This window comes from Paramormyrops kingsleyae, chromosome 4 (genome assembly GCF_048594095.1).
Source record: "Paramormyrops kingsleyae isolate MSU_618 chromosome 4, PKINGS_0.4, whole genome shotgun sequence".
In the NCBI taxonomy this organism is placed as follows: Eukaryota; Metazoa; Chordata; class Actinopteri; order Osteoglossiformes; family Mormyridae; genus Paramormyrops; species Paramormyrops kingsleyae.
Window position 1 is genome coordinate 25,254,205 of NC_132800.1, and position 15,779 is coordinate 25,269,983.

At 45.2% G+C, this 15,779-nt stretch overlaps 1 pseudogene; it reads left to right on the forward strand.

The window, feature by feature from the left end:
• Positions 1-15,779, forward strand: part of LOC111835269 (NACHT, LRR and PYD domains-containing protein 12-like) — a 202,143-nt pseudogene that overhangs the window by 9,929 nt on the left and 176,435 nt on the right.

A 15,779-nucleotide genomic window follows, 5' to 3' on the forward strand; every position in this document is an offset into this window, starting at 1 on the left:
TGGACCCGTGCCGCTTAATAATGAACTAGAATCATCAGACAAAAAAGAGAAAGACTATTAGTATTAGTAAAATAAGTAAACATTTTTAGAAGTAAACAAAATTTCTATAGGTAATTAAGTTTAAGAAGTACCCAATACACAAAGAAAAAAACCCGAAAATACAATATTGTTCAATAAATACATTTAAATAAAAATGTAAAAATCATTACAAATGGGACGTTAAGGCTGGCTGTGGGGGCTGCACATCGACAGCCGGCATTGTGGTGTCTAACGGCAGCAGGCAGGAAAGATCCCCAGTAGAGCTTCTTAGCTCTCGGTGGGGGAATGAGCCGGCGGCTGAAGGTGCTCCAAGACAGCGCCCCCTGGAGCCTCGGCTGGGTTATGGACCGGGGCAGTGGGGCCAGTGCCTGGGGGTTTCGGACTACCAGTAGCTGTGAGTCACAACATTTATAGTGCAAGCCATGAAATGCGCCCCCCTGTGGCGTGTAAGAGAAAGAGCCTGAGAGGTAACAGTGTTACAGCCACTAGCATGCATGTCTCTCTGGGTCTATAGTCAGGCCATAAAATAAAAGTAAAAGTTATTTTAGGCTAGAGGCGAGCGACATAAAACTAAACAGACATACAAATAAATATATAAACAGGTAAAAAGCCTCATCAGTCAAGTCTAGTTATGGAGGTTTTTAACAGTGATACTAAACCTTTCATATAGGAATCTAATTTTTAGGTGAGAATTTATTTCACATTATTACTGACTGTAAACTAGTCTGTTTACATCAAGAGCTTCACAGCATATCAAAGTACATGAAGGCAGAGCAGAAGCTAAACAGCAGTGTGATGCCGTCCCCATTGTATGAATTATATTTATACCATGAGGGTTTGTTTCCTCTCGCTGCCCACAGTGTCCTGATGGAGAGAGCAGACTCCCCTGTACCCAGCTGTGTTTCCCTGAAGAGTGACGCGTCAATGGGAAAGGCACTCAACTTCAGAGAGGGACCTTTTCCTACAGATCAAAGGTAAAAGTGCATTTAAACAAACACTGTTTAAAACACCCAGACTCTCAGTCAAACGGCACAGAGACACATACAGGCTATGAAGAAAAAACACATAATAAATGCATTAATTTTTACCTTTAACTGATTCCATCACCTTTTAGAATTTAGACAACAGTTTTGTCTGTATTCTGCATAAATAACATCTGAGATAAATGAATGAGGATGATTGTCAAACCTGACTTCCTGAGAGCTGGAATTGGAAGTTATTTAATTGCAAAGTGCATTTTGAATTTCAGCACAGAGCTTGAAAAAAGCAGTTTTCCCTGTTCCCTGCTGCATATCCATTAAAGATTGACTTGACAATAGATTGTCGTCTTGTGAGACAAACACTTCTATTTTGATAATATATAAATGCATTCTCATGGACCCATTACATCAAGCTCACACTAAGGCTTCAGTTTAACATGTTTAATAGAATCGTGCCGCTTAATAATGAACCAGGATCATCAGACATAAAATACTAATACTTTCTTTGCCAAAGTTGATACCTAAATATTTGCTGATTCAGATCATAATAAATGTGACACTGCAGTGGTTCTCATCCCCTGAGTATAAAATAAGATGATTTGTTGATCCCAGGGACAAATTCTCCTTTTCCTACAGATCAAAGATAAATGTCCATTTAAACAAACACTGTTTAAAACACTCAGACTCTCAGTCAAATGGCACAGAGGCACAGACAAGCTATGAAGAAAAATCATATATATGTTGAATGCACCAAGTTTTACCTTTAAGAAATTCCAATAAAAGTTTTGTCTATTCTATATAAACAACATTTGATGTTATTTACATAAAATACAGACAGAACTAAAGATAGCGCCCCCTGAAGCCTTGGCTGAGTTATGGACTGGGTTAATGGGGCAAATTAAGCATGAGGGCCCCTGCATATAGAGCCCATGCTGACCACGTGGCCCCTGGGGACCTTTCCACATACAGTGAGCATTAACTCCCTGGGCCCCCAGCATATAGAGTGCAAGCCGGCCGCCTGGAGCACTTGGTATATGCCGGCCGCCTGGGGCACTTGGTATATGCCGGCCGCCTGGGGCACTTGGTATATGCCGGCCGCCTGGGGCACTTTGTATATGCCGGCCACCTGGGGCACTTGGTATATGCCGGCCGCCTGGGGCACTTATTACATGCCGGCCGCCTGGGGCACTTGCTATATGCCGGCCGCCTGGGGCACTTGCTATATGCCGGCCGCCTGGGGCACTTGCTATATGCCGGCCGCCTGGGGCACTTGGTATATGCCGGCCGCCTGGGGCACTTATTACATGCCGGGCACTTGGTATACGCCGGCAGAATTTGGAAGCCCTAGTGTAGGGTGACCAATCAGACAATGAAAGGCTAGCATGTTTAAATCAGACTTGGGCCACGTGATGAGTCGGGACCAATCAGGGTGCTTTTAGAGTAAAATAATCAACTCATAGTATTATGATTAGCAGGCGTGGGCCACAGTGTTATGGCCACAGAGAGCGACCCAGAGTGTTCTGGCTGAGGCTGTGATGGCGTTCACTAGCACCCAGTCTGAGTAAGTGGACAGTGAGGGCCGCATGAGTCTCTCTGACCTGGAGGCAGCCATCGAGCTCCTAAAGCGCGCAGCTCAACCAGGCCCTGTCAGCTCTCAGGCTGCCTGCCTTGTATGCGCAGCCGGGCCAGTTATGCAGCTGCAGATAAGAGGTTAGGTGTGTTCCGCCAGGCCCTGTCAGCTTTGAGGCTGTCTGCCCTGCATGCGCAGCTGGCCCAGTTATGCGGCTGCAGTTGTCAGCCTTTAGGCTGCCTGCCCTGCATGAGTAGCCGGGCCACTTATGCGGCAGAGAAGAGGTCAGGTGTGTTCACAAGAAGGAAAGAAAGAAAGAAGGAAGGAAAGAAAGAAAGCCTCTCTACTTTCTGCGGAGGCTGAGGAAAGCACATCTGCCACCACCCATCCTCACCACTTTCTACAAGGGGACGATCGAGAGCATCCTGAGCAGCTGTATCACTGTCTGCTATGGGAATTGCACTGTAACAGACCGCAAGACCCTACAACGGATAGTGAGAACGGCTGAGATCATCGGGGTCTCTCTTCCCTCCATAACCAACATTCATCAAACACGCTGCATCCGCAAATCCACCTGCATCGTGGATGACCCCACACACCCCTCACACACACTCTCCAGCATTGTGGCAGGAAAGATCCCCAGTAGAGCTTCTTAACTCACAGTGGGGGAATGAACCTGTGGCTGAAGGTGCTCCAAGATAGCGTCCTCGGCATGGACAGCGGGGCAAGATTAACATCAGGCTCACTGGCCCCCGTCCTCCATACGCCGACTGGCACGTTACAGTAACATCAGGCTCACTGGCCCCCGTCCTCCATACGCCGACTGGCACATTACAGTAACATCAGGCTCACTGGCCCCCGTCCTCCATACGCCGACTGGCACGTTACAGTAACATCAGGCTCACTGGCCCCCGTCCTCCATACGCCGACTGGCACGTTACAGTAACATCAGGCTCACTGGCCCCCGTCCTCCACACGCCGACTGGCACGTTACAGTAACATCAGGCTCACTGGCCCCCGTCCTCCATATGCTGACTGGCACGTTACAGTAACATCAGGCTCACTGGCCCCCGTCCTCCATACACTGACTGGCGCGTTACAGTAACATCAGGCTGACTGGCCCCCGTCCTCCATACGCCGACTGGCACGTTACAGTAACATCAGGCTCACTGGCCCCCGTCCTCCATACGCCGACTGGCACGTTACAGTAACATCAGGCTCACTGGCCCCCGTCCTCCATACGCTGACTGGCGCGTTACAGTAACATCAGGATCACTGGCCCCCGTCCTCCATATGCTGACTGGCACGTTACAGTAACATCAGGCTGACTGGCCCCCGTCCTCCATACGCTGACTGGCGCGTTACAGTAACATCAGGCTCACTGGCCCCCGTCCTCCATACCCTGACTGGCACGTTACAGTAACATCAGGCTGACTGGCCCCCGTCCTCCATACGCCGCCTGGCGCGTTACAGTAACATCAGGCTCACTGGCCCCCGTCCTCCATACGCCGACTGGCACGTTACAGTAACATCAGGCTAACTGGCCCCCGTCCTCCATTCGCTGACTGGCACGTTACAGTAACATCAGGCTCACTGGCCCCCGTCCTCCATACGCCGACTGGCACGTTACAGTAACATCAGGCTAACTGGCCCCCGTCCTCCATTCGCTGACTGGCACGTTACAGTAACATCAGGCTCACTGGCCCCCGTCCTCCATACGCTGACTGGCTCGTTACAGTAACATCAGGCTGACTGGCCCCCGTCCTCCATACGCTGACTGGCTCGTTACAGTAACATCAGGCTCCCTGACTTTGTGGCAGAGTCCTGCATTGGGTCGGGTACCCGCAGATTCAATTCAATTCAATTCAATTTTATTTATATAGCGCATTATCACAACATTACATTGTCTCAATGCGCTTTACATTTCTGCCTCGTAAGGACCCCCCATTGAGTAAGCCAAAGGCAACGGTGGCAAGGAAAAACTCCCTAAGAGGAAGAAACCTTGGGAGGAACCAGACCCAAAGGGGGAGCCCATCCTCCAGGGGCCGGCAGATGAGTCAAACAAACAAGATGAAATGACTAAGCTAATACAGACAAGAGGAAGTGACTAAGCTAATACAGGGGTTGAAATATATGTCTCAATGCAGCGGCCGACCGGTGCAGGCACGTGGTGCTTGATGCACGATGGCAGGATTAATAGACACACAGCCGCAGGATGGATGGCGAGGCATCGTGTTGAGCCAAGGGCAGGCAGGTTGGAGGGTAGTTGCCGGAGGTCGAGGTAGATGTCTTGCAGGCCGCAGAGGCATAAACTCTTCAACGACATTGTGCTCCATGGAGCACACCCCAGAAGGGGTGAGGGAGGAAGTAAGAATAATTGTGTATTAGCCAGAGTTGAGGAAATCAGAGGCAGTGCAAGCAAAATGATCGAGTGCAATATTCGTCTAGGCTCCGGCAGATCTGAGTATAGCAGCATGAGAAAGAGGGAGAGACAGGCGGGAACACAGGCATGGGGACTCCCTGAACATCAGCACTCTAGTGTAGAGCTAGAGTGACAGCACTGACGCCTCAGTTTATCCAAAGCCAATGACACCGATCCCCACCCAGCTCATCACCTCATACTGTTAGTCTGACTGGGAGTGAGGGACTAGCTGGAACCAGAACTAGGTTTCCTATACGCTAAGCTATACAAGTGCGTTTTTAATCTAGACTTGAAAAGCGAGAGTGTGCCTGAATCCCGCACAGATAGTTGCTGAAACAGGTGGATTTTAATGTTCTGGAATTTTACGGGCAGGTATGCGAGCGGGTAATTCATTACACACGGGCGGGTAGCAGGTCAAACAAAACCGTGTTGTAGCCTGCAAAAATAACATATAAGTGAAAATATCTATGTATTAGACTATCATGTACAAATTGTCATCATCACAGTGTGTTCAGTATGTCGGGGGTACCTTACGGTGCTTTCGATTATTTCTCTCCAAGTCGGAACTCTGATGAAAACGTCACGAAAACGTCACTTCCCGTCGGAAACACGCCTCTTTGATTTTGTTGTCCGAGTTGCCCCTGTGATGTAATTTCAACATGGCGGCTTACACACTCAACAGTAGTTCTATTTCATAAATCTTTAAAAATGTTTATTTTGTGAAAAGTATTAATAGTTATAAATGTAACTGCACGTGTTCGATTTAGAGAATTCCATATCATGACCGTAAACAGTATCTTATCATGCAATATCAGATTTTTACCAGACTTGTTAGTGTCTTTAGTTTGTTTGTAGTTCGCCTCGAAAAAAGAATATTGCTATGAATATGCTAAAATATTTTATAAAGCTTTTAATGTGGTTTGACTAGTTTGTGTTTCTTGTTTGTTTGTCTCTTGGAAAAATAATCTCACTCCAAATCTGCTAAAATATAAAGCAACAACACACAGCAGCGTGTTCATGGAAGCAGCCATGTTTGTCCCGAGATGTGGTAGTTCGAACGGGAGATTGTCAGACGTGATGTGGAATTTCCGAGTTCCGAGAGAAAAACGAACGCAACATTAGATAACAGCCTCGACAAACATTCATATACACGTCTGAATCCTTGCTGCAACGCGTCATCGTGTTCTCTCTTTCACGCTCGTCACAGTATGGATAGCTTAGATCTATCTGATTTGATTTCGTGTTAAACAGACTTTTTCGTTTCAATTCAAAATTCATGTAGGCCTAGCGCTTGTCACGTTGAGAGGTGCATAGAAAAAATAATTGTGTGTAATTTATCACGGGTACGGGCGAGTAAGGGGTGGAATGTTAACGGGCCCGGGCGGGTGCGGTGCTGTACTGTGCGGGTGCGGGTCTCCCAAAGTGGACCCGTGCAGGACTCTGCTTTGCGGTTACGCTGCCAGCTTTCTCGCTTGCGCTCCCTGACTTTTTGCTTACAATTCTGACACAAACTTCTCGCGTAGGCGGTTTTTTTTTTCAGGGACGCGTCCCCATTGGCTAATAAGTTTTGACTGACAGATCAGTGCCACAGACATTTTTTATTAACAGCAGGACTGGACTTTCACTGCCCACTAGTAGTGAAAGCTGGCAGCGTAAACAAAGGAAAACATTATCAAAAGACCAATCGTGTTTGCAAGTTATAAATTTTACTTTTGAGATGACATTTCTTTTGCTTAGCCTGTAGGTGCTGAAGTACAGATTCGGCCCATTAGCCTGTAGGTGCCGAAGGACAGATTCGGCCCATTAGCCTTGTAGGTGCCGAAGGACAGATTCGGCCCATTAACCTGTATGTGCCGAAGGACAGATTCGGCCCATTAGCCCTGTAGGTGTCGAAGGACAGATTCGGCCCGTTAGCCTGTAGTTGCTGAAGGACAGATTCGACCCGTTAGCCTGTATGTAGGTGCCGAAGGACAGATTCGGCCCATTACCCTGTAGGTGCCGAAGGACAGATTCGGCCCATTACCCTGCATGTGCCGAAGGACAGATTTGGCCCATTAGCCCTGTAGGTGCCGAAGGACAGATTCGGCCCATTAGCCTGTATGTGCCGAAGGACAGATTCGGCCCATTAGCCTGTAGTTGCCGTAGGACTCATTCGGCCCATTCACCTGCAGTTGCCGTAGGACACATTCGGCCCATTAGCCTGTAGGTGCCGAAGTACACATTCGGCCCATTACCCTGTAGTTGCTGTAGGACAGATTCGGCCCATTACCCTGTAGTTGCCGAAGGACAGATTCGGCCCATTAGCCTGTATGTGCCGAAGGACAGATTCGGCCCATTAGCCTGTATGTGCCGAAGGACAGATTCGGCCCATTAGCCCTGTAGGTGCCGAAGGACAGATTCGGCCCATTAGCCTGTAGGTGCCGAAGGACAGATTTGGCCCATTAGCCCTGTAGGTGCCGAAGGACAGATTCGGCCCGTTAGCCTGTAGTTGCTGAAGGACAGATTTGGCCCGTTAGCCTGTAGTTGCTGAAGGACAGATTCAGCCCGTTAGCCTGTATGTAGGTGCCGAAGGACAGATTCGGCCCATTAGCCTGTAGGTGCTGAAGTACAGATTCGGCCCATTACCCTGTATGTGCCGAAGGACAGATTCGGCCCATTAGCCCTGTAGGTGCCGAAGGACAGATTCGGCCCATTACCCTGTAGTTGCTGTAGGACAGATTCGGCCCATTAGCCTGTAGGTGCCGAAGGACAGATTCGGCCCATTAGCCTGTATGTGCCGAAGGACAGATTCGGCCCATTACCCTGTAGTTGCCGAAGGACAGATTCGGCCCATTAGCCTGTATGTGCCGAAGGACAGATTCGGCCCATTAGCCGGTAGTTGCCGAAGGACAGATTCGGCCCATTAGCCTGTAGTTGCCGAAGGACAGATTCGGCCCATTAGCCTGTAGTTGCCGTAGGACACATTCGGCCCATTAGCCTGTAGTTGCCGAAGGACAGATTCGGCCCATTAGCCTATAGTTGCCGAAGGACAGATTCGGCCCATTAGCCTGTAGTTGCTGTAGGACACATTCGGCCCATTAGCCTGTAGTTGCCGAAGGACAGATTCGGCCCATTAGCCTGTAGTTGCTGTAGGACACATTCGGCCCATTAGCCTGTAGTTGCTGTAGGACACATTCGGCCCATTAGCCTGTAGTTGCTGTAGGACACATTCGGCCCATTAGCCTGTAGTTGCTGAAGGACAGATTTGGCCCATTAGCACTGTACCGACTCCCTTCTCCCACAGTGTTTCCTGGCTGCTTGTAGCCGGTGATGCTCCTCCTCCCACTGCACAGTTCCCATTCCAGCAAAGCTCTTAATTAGATTTTACACACCCATCAATAATGTACCCAATGGCGATTTGACCGGGGACAGAAAATCCACAATATTTTACATCTGTTTCACGTCTGTTATCACTTCTCTTATACCCGAGGCTAGTGGATACCTCAATGTCAAATATGTTTGTCACAATACTAATATTCAGCTTTCTATAAAAGACCATCATGAATTCACAAGCTAATTAACCAGTTTCTTGACTGAATCAAATGCTGGTATTTAGCTCTGCTAATCAAGTTAATCACTGTAAATGTCACTGGGTACAAAGGGCTGCATAGAAAACTGTCCTTCCTGCCTGCTGTGTGTCTGTGTGCTGGAGCCTGATGTCACTGGTTCTCTTCTGCTGTCATGAGAAAATTACAAAGGCCACCCTAGTAACATGGCAGTTACATCTTTCCAAAATAAAATACCACAAGGTTATTCAGCAGTTTTAACATGGAGATTTTCAGTCTTTGTTACATAGATGAATTGAGGTCTTTATGTTTATGTTTTATTCACAGAGACCAAATGGAAGAATGCAGTTCAGATCTACATGATAAATCGGGTTTATCATCCGTATTGAAGGTTTGTATTTATTACTGATATGTATTTTCTTGGTTGTAATGTGAATTAGCTTATGGTAAATGGACTGCATTTAGATAGCACTTTTCTACTCCTACGAGTACTCAAAGCGCTTTACAATACATGTATCACACACCCATCACATTCACCCATTCACACACCAGTGGCGAAGGCTGCCATGCAAGGCGCCAACCTGCACACCGGGAGCAATTTGGGGTTTCACGTCACGCCACGCTCAAGGACACTTTGATGGGGTCAGGAGGACCCGGGGCTTGAACCGGCAACCCTCTGGTTGCCGAACGATAGCACTACCTCCTGCGCCACCATCTTCCACATATATTTTATACGGCTGTATAATAAGATATTCAACAGATTAAAGGAAATATATTTTAAACTATGATTCACAAATTAAACTTTGAAAAGGTTTGGTGCAAGTAGCAATAATTAACTGTGACTGTTTATTTTAGTCACTAGAGGAAAAAGCCATAAAGTTCCTAAAGGATGAGCTGAAGAAGTTTATGAGATACCTAGATCAGAATTACCCAGAATGCTCTGAGCCTCAGCTGGAGGAGGACAATGACCTGGACAGTGATGGTCAGATGCAGAAGACCTGTGGTAGAGGGGGAGCTCTGAAGATCACACTGTACATCCTGAGGACCATGAAGCAAAATGATCTTGCTGACTTACTGGAGAAAGGTAAGAGCCTCATAACATTCTGTACGTGTACAGTACTGTGCTAAAGTCTTAGGCAGCCAGAGGAATGGATGTTTAAATGGTCTTCATGTGTTTGTAGAAATATGACAGTATGTTTGTGAAAATCTGTCATTTCAGAACCACTCCCAAAATCACCCTAGTATTGCAGAAATCATACAATATACCCATATATTTTTTTACTTGACCACCTCATGTAGCTAATCAATATCTCATTAGTTTTTAAACTAATTTAATTAATTGATTAAGTGAGCTTGTGGTGAAATGTAAGGAACACATGGACTGGCTGTGGTGCCCAGAGGAGGTTTGGGGGCTGAAAAGGGGTTTTGTGTTTTTTTTTTCTGAGGAAATATACACTTACGGCCCAGATAAATGGCTTTAAGCATTTCCTTTGGCTGCCTAAGGCTTATGCACGGTCCTGTTTGTTGTGTTCCAGTAAAATATATACGATAAAACCTTGAGTTTCACATTTGTCACAGTGAAATATCTGGACTTCTATGTGTAAAAAAAGTGTGTTTTGGAAAATGTTCTTCCTGTCATACCGTTCAGGATCATGGTGAGAATTAGTGCATTTTCCTCTCATTTCTTTTCAGGACTCATGCTGCAATATCAGCCAGAAATCAAAAGTAAACTTAAGAATCAATTTGAGCATGTATTTGAAGGGAAAGCTAAGGAAGGACAGCCAACACTTCTCAGTGAGATTTACACAGAACTCTACATAACTAAAGGTGGGACTGGAGGACTCAATGATGAACATGAAGTGAGACAGATTGAAACAGCATCCAAGAAAAGGCGAACAGAAGATACTACAGTCAAGTGCAATGATATATTTAAACCCTTATGTGGACGTGAGACATCTATCAGAACTGTACTCACTAAAGGGGTGGCAGGTATCGGGAAAACAGTCTCTGTGCAGAAATTTATTCTCGACTGGGCAGAAGGAAAAGCAAACCAGGACATTCACTTCATATTTGCTCTTCCTTTCCGGGACCTGAATTTGATTAAGGATGAATACAGTCTGATTGAACTGCTTCACCGCTTTGTCCCAGAACTGAAATCACTTGAATACACGAAGCTGTTTAAGTACAAAGTCTTGTTCATCTTTGATGGTCTGGATGAGTGTCGACTTCCACTACATTTTCAGAACAATGAGAGCTGGTTTGATGTAACAAAGAAAATGTCACTGGATGTGCTGTTGACTAATCTCATCAAGGGGAATCTGTTTCCATCCGCTCTCCTCTGGATAACCTCCCGGCCTGCAGCAGCCAATCAGATACCTACTGAGTGTGTCCACCAGGTGACAGAGATACGAGGGTTCAGTGATGCCCTGAAGGAGGAGTATTTCAGGAGGAGATTCAGTGATCAGAGCCTGGCCAGCAGGATTATTACACATGTGAAATCATCAAAGAGCCTCTTCATCATGTGCCACATACCTGTGTTCTGCTGGATTTCAGCCACTGTTCTTAAGAAGCTTTTTAGTGAGAATGACAGGGGAGAAATTCCAAGGACTCTGACTGAAATGTACACACACTTCCTGATCTTTCAGGCAAGTTTAAAAAATGACAAGTATATGAAAAACTATGAAACCAAGCTTAATGAACACAGCAAGGAATTCCTTTTAAAACTCGGTAAACTGGCTTTTGTCAACCTTGAGAAAGGGAATCTCATATTTTATGAGCAAGAGCTGACAGAGAATGGCATTGATGTCAGTGAAGCTTCAGTTTACTCTGGAGTGTGCACAGAAGTCTTTAAAGAGGAATATGGGTTGTATCGGGATAAGGTGTACTGCTTTGTGCATCTGAGCATCCAGGAGTATCTCGCTGCTTTATATGTGTGTCTGTCAAACTCATCAGCTAACCTACTGAAGACTGCAGTGGATCAGGCATTAGAGAGCAAGAATGGACACTTGGACCTCTACCTCCGCTTCCTCCTGGGCCTCTCAACTGACTCCAGTAAGACTCTGTTACAAAGGCTACTGGGACAGACAAGAACCAGCTCACATAACATTGAGGAAACAGCCCAATACACGAAGGAGAAAATAAAGGATAATTTATCTCCAGAAAGGACCATCAACCTGTTCCATTGTCTGAATGAGCTGGGTGACAATTCTCTAGTAGAGGAAGTACAAAGATACCTGAATTCAGGAAACCTTTCAGCAGAAGACCTCTCACCTACACAGTTCTCAGCTCTGGCCTTTGTGATGCTGATGTCAGATGAGGAGCTGGATGTGTTTGATCTGAAGAAATTTATCAGACGAGATAAAGAGCACTGCAGGCTGCTGCCTGTGGTCAAGAACTCCAGAATGGCTCTGTAAGTGATGTGGGGATGGGAAATCATGTCTGGATATGTTTCAATATATAAAATATAAATTAGTAACTAGGCTGGATTTTCTTTTTATAATGACTGAAGGTAGTGATGCAGTAACAAACAAAAAAGTGACTTTTCCGTTCCCATCCAGTCTGCCTTCTGATCACAGGCACAGCATCCTAACCTGCTATAGAAACAGTGAGGGCTCTTTATCCACAGGGTGTATAAGTGGTATGTCAGTGTTATTGTCAGCAGGCGTGTTCATGTGATGGAGCCCAGAGCTGGGTGCTTCCGTATGACTGCTATCTCTGGCTGCTCACTGGCAGCCTCTGCTGGCCACAGCTGCTCCTGGCTGAGGAGAGAATAGAATAGAATATCTTTATTGTCACAGTATATGTACAAAGAAACTCTGTCTGCTTTCCCACCAAATAACAACACCTCCAGTCGGCAGTTATATATTAACATTGTATAAAGTACAGTGGTACCTCGGTTCACGAACTCACTAGAACTCGAATTTCTTGAAAGTCGAACAAACCAGTTTGACCTAGAACTTGATCTGAATATCAGAAGTCGAACCGTGAACGCTGACCTAATATAAATTATACGCACCAGGAAATGAGTCATACTACAATGCAATTCTTACTTGAATGCCTTCTTCACAGACTGGACGATTAACCAAATAAAGCAGCGCAACATTACAGTAGCTAACAATAAATAAACCACTAACCTACGTGTACTATTAGAGCATTTATGTAATTTGTTTAAACTTTATTTTGCCAGGTAAATTAACTTAAATCCAGTTCTCACTGCTTTACATGATATTCGGGAGAAATAGCAGATTACGCATCGGAACTGCCTGGAATACAAACGTCATGCGTGTAACTAAACTCTTCAGCCAATAAGGGCAAAGGTGTGTCGTCACGGAGGCGGTTCCAGTTTCTGCAGCCGGGTGAGAGGTTGCAATGCATCTAACCATAATGCATTGCATCAGGATCAGATTGCGTTGCTTTAAGCCAGCGCTGTTATCAAGTTGAACGCACCCAATGACCGGACTGGGGAAACAAACTGAAACGCGGACTTAATACAGAGGGCTAATGAGAACAACCAGAAATAGCTGATCATATGGGGATCCCACACGTGGTTAACGAGGGGGCGTGGCACACGGAAGGAGCGGATGATCAGGGCAGGACAGGGGTAATGTTGGCATAATATCTTTATCGTTTTGGAAGCCATTAAGAAAAAAATGCTGCTCTTGTTTTATCCTGTTCATTTTGTGTTTAAATGCTAAAAAAAAAAAAACATATTTAGGTGTAATTTTTGGGGGGCTGGGAACCAATTAAATGGTTCTCCATTATTTTTTATGGGAAAAATTTGATCAGAACTCAAACTTTTTAGGATTCGATTCGGAGTCCGGAACAGATTATGTTCGAGAACCGAGGTACCACTGTATATAATGAAATGTAACATTTATTTCCCCTGTGAATTAATCACGAGGCTGGATTTTTTTTCACCATGACAATCTGGAAGCCAGATTTTATATTGACTGAAGTTAGTGATGTAGTAAAGTGACAGGTTTTCCATGACTGTCCTTTGTGTGACAAACAGCCAAGAGCCAGAATTTCACAGAATGTTTGAACTCTGTGCCTCTGAGTGGAAGGCTGCTGGTTCAGATCTCCTGGCTAGAAGAGTGATGCCATTGCTGGGCCCTTGAGCAAATCCCTTAATGCCAATCACTACAGGGGGCTGGATGCTGGCCGACCCTGCGCTGTGACCCCAAACTTCCTCTCACCTGTGTGTATCTGTGTGTCTCAGGGAGCAGAATGGGATGGGTGAAAAGTCAATTTCCCCATGAGGATGAATTAAGTGTCACTGTTCATAAACATTTTGTTTAAATGAATGTTCCTTTTAAAAGTATATCTGAAAGGATTGGTAGTCCTACAATTAGGGTTTTGGTGATTCCATAAGTTCACAGGTAGAGCAATACAGAAAAAATAATTTCACTCACAGGATCAGGAATTCAGGTGTCATTTAAAAAGCATAAACTCCTCTGGACATCATTCAAATCCCACATAAACACACACACACACATATCCCAGGCAGGAACTGAACCCAAAACCCTAGGTGGTCGGCTGTAGTGCTGATCACTGAGCTACAGCGCTGCTCAGAGCTTTATGAAAATACTTATGCAGATATTAAAGTCTCAGTGTAACTGGCCCTTTAAGATCATTAAACAGCAGTGCATTAAAAAGTGGTTTGCAGTTGGGTACAGGGTTTCAAGGACATTGAAACAACAAAATAACTGATATATTGTAATTAACCTGTGACTGAATGGATTTTAGAGCATATTCACACTCATTCCCTCATTCCATCTTTCTCTGCAATATAACATATACAGAACGTTATTGGGAAGATGGTCTGTATGACTTGAAAATGTACAGTTTGATTCAAACTACAGACTTTTAACCCATGACAGACTTACCCACTACCAATGATCATATGACTGCAAAAAATGGCCAAAATACAAATTATGCTGAAATAAAGTTTGATTGGATATTTTGTATCACTATAATCACTGATGTGTAGGATATATACTGGTCTCTGTGTATAATAACATGACTCCTTTTGCAGGATGAACAGCTGTAATCTCACAGAGAAATGCTGTGAGGCGCTGGCTTCAGCTCTCAGATCAAACTCCTCACCCCTGAGAGAGCTGGACCTGAGTGACAATGACCTGCAGGATTCAGGAGTGAAGCTGCTCTCTGCTGGACTGGGGGATTCACACTGTAAACTGGAGATACTGAGGTCAGTATTACTGGGTATTTTGAACTGTAAATTGCGGATACTGAGGTCAGTCATATTTGTGCGGTCAAATAATAAACTGGTATTTCACTACAACACTGCAACTGGGACACAGATCAAACCACAGGCCACAGGTGTTTGACAGCACGATTGAGACACCCTGCAGACACAGACAGGAGTGTCCTGGGAAGGGCTGAGGGATCAGCCACATGGCCAGTTCATTTACTCTGACTTAAGCTCCTGTTTAGGCCTCTAGATGCAGCAGAAGGACTAATATTATAAGAGCCTCTCATGTCTGAAGTGCCTCAGCCAGTAATGCGGCTGATCCTGAATCCAAGCTGTCTAAGCATGAACTATGTCAGTGCTTTATATTATAAAGTGTTTCTGTGACGTTTGCAAGGCAAGTCACACGAGTGAACCTCTGCACTCACACCATTTCATTCCCACTAAGCAGGTATAGATTTCAGCTTTTTAGTTCTCAGAAAAGAGGACATGATGCAGATGTTTTGTTTTAATATTGTTATACTGACTTAATATTGTTACACAATATACTAGAGTAAATACCTGGGCTGGACTTTACACAGTTTCATAACAGAGGAACCTAAACCACATTTGGTCAGGTGGAATTACACCAAATAAAATCCTCCTTTATTTTGGGTACCTGCTGCATGGACACCTTCCTGTGTCACATCAGCCGCCTGTCAGCTATAATAATAATAATAATAATAATACATTTTATTTATAGGCGCCTTTCTATATACTTAAGGACACCGTACAGTGAATGCAAAAAGAACAATATAAATAATAAAACCATAATAATACAAAAAATACAGGAATAAATACATAGGTTAAATTAGACAAAGCAACTAAATTCACAGAGAGAAAGCTAGCTTGAACAGATGGGTTTTAAGTTTCGATTTGAAGAGAGGAAGTGAGTCAATGTTTCTGAGCTCAGATGGTAATGAGTTCCAGAGTTGAGGAGTGACTGAAAGCTCTGCTCCCCATGGTGGCCAGATGG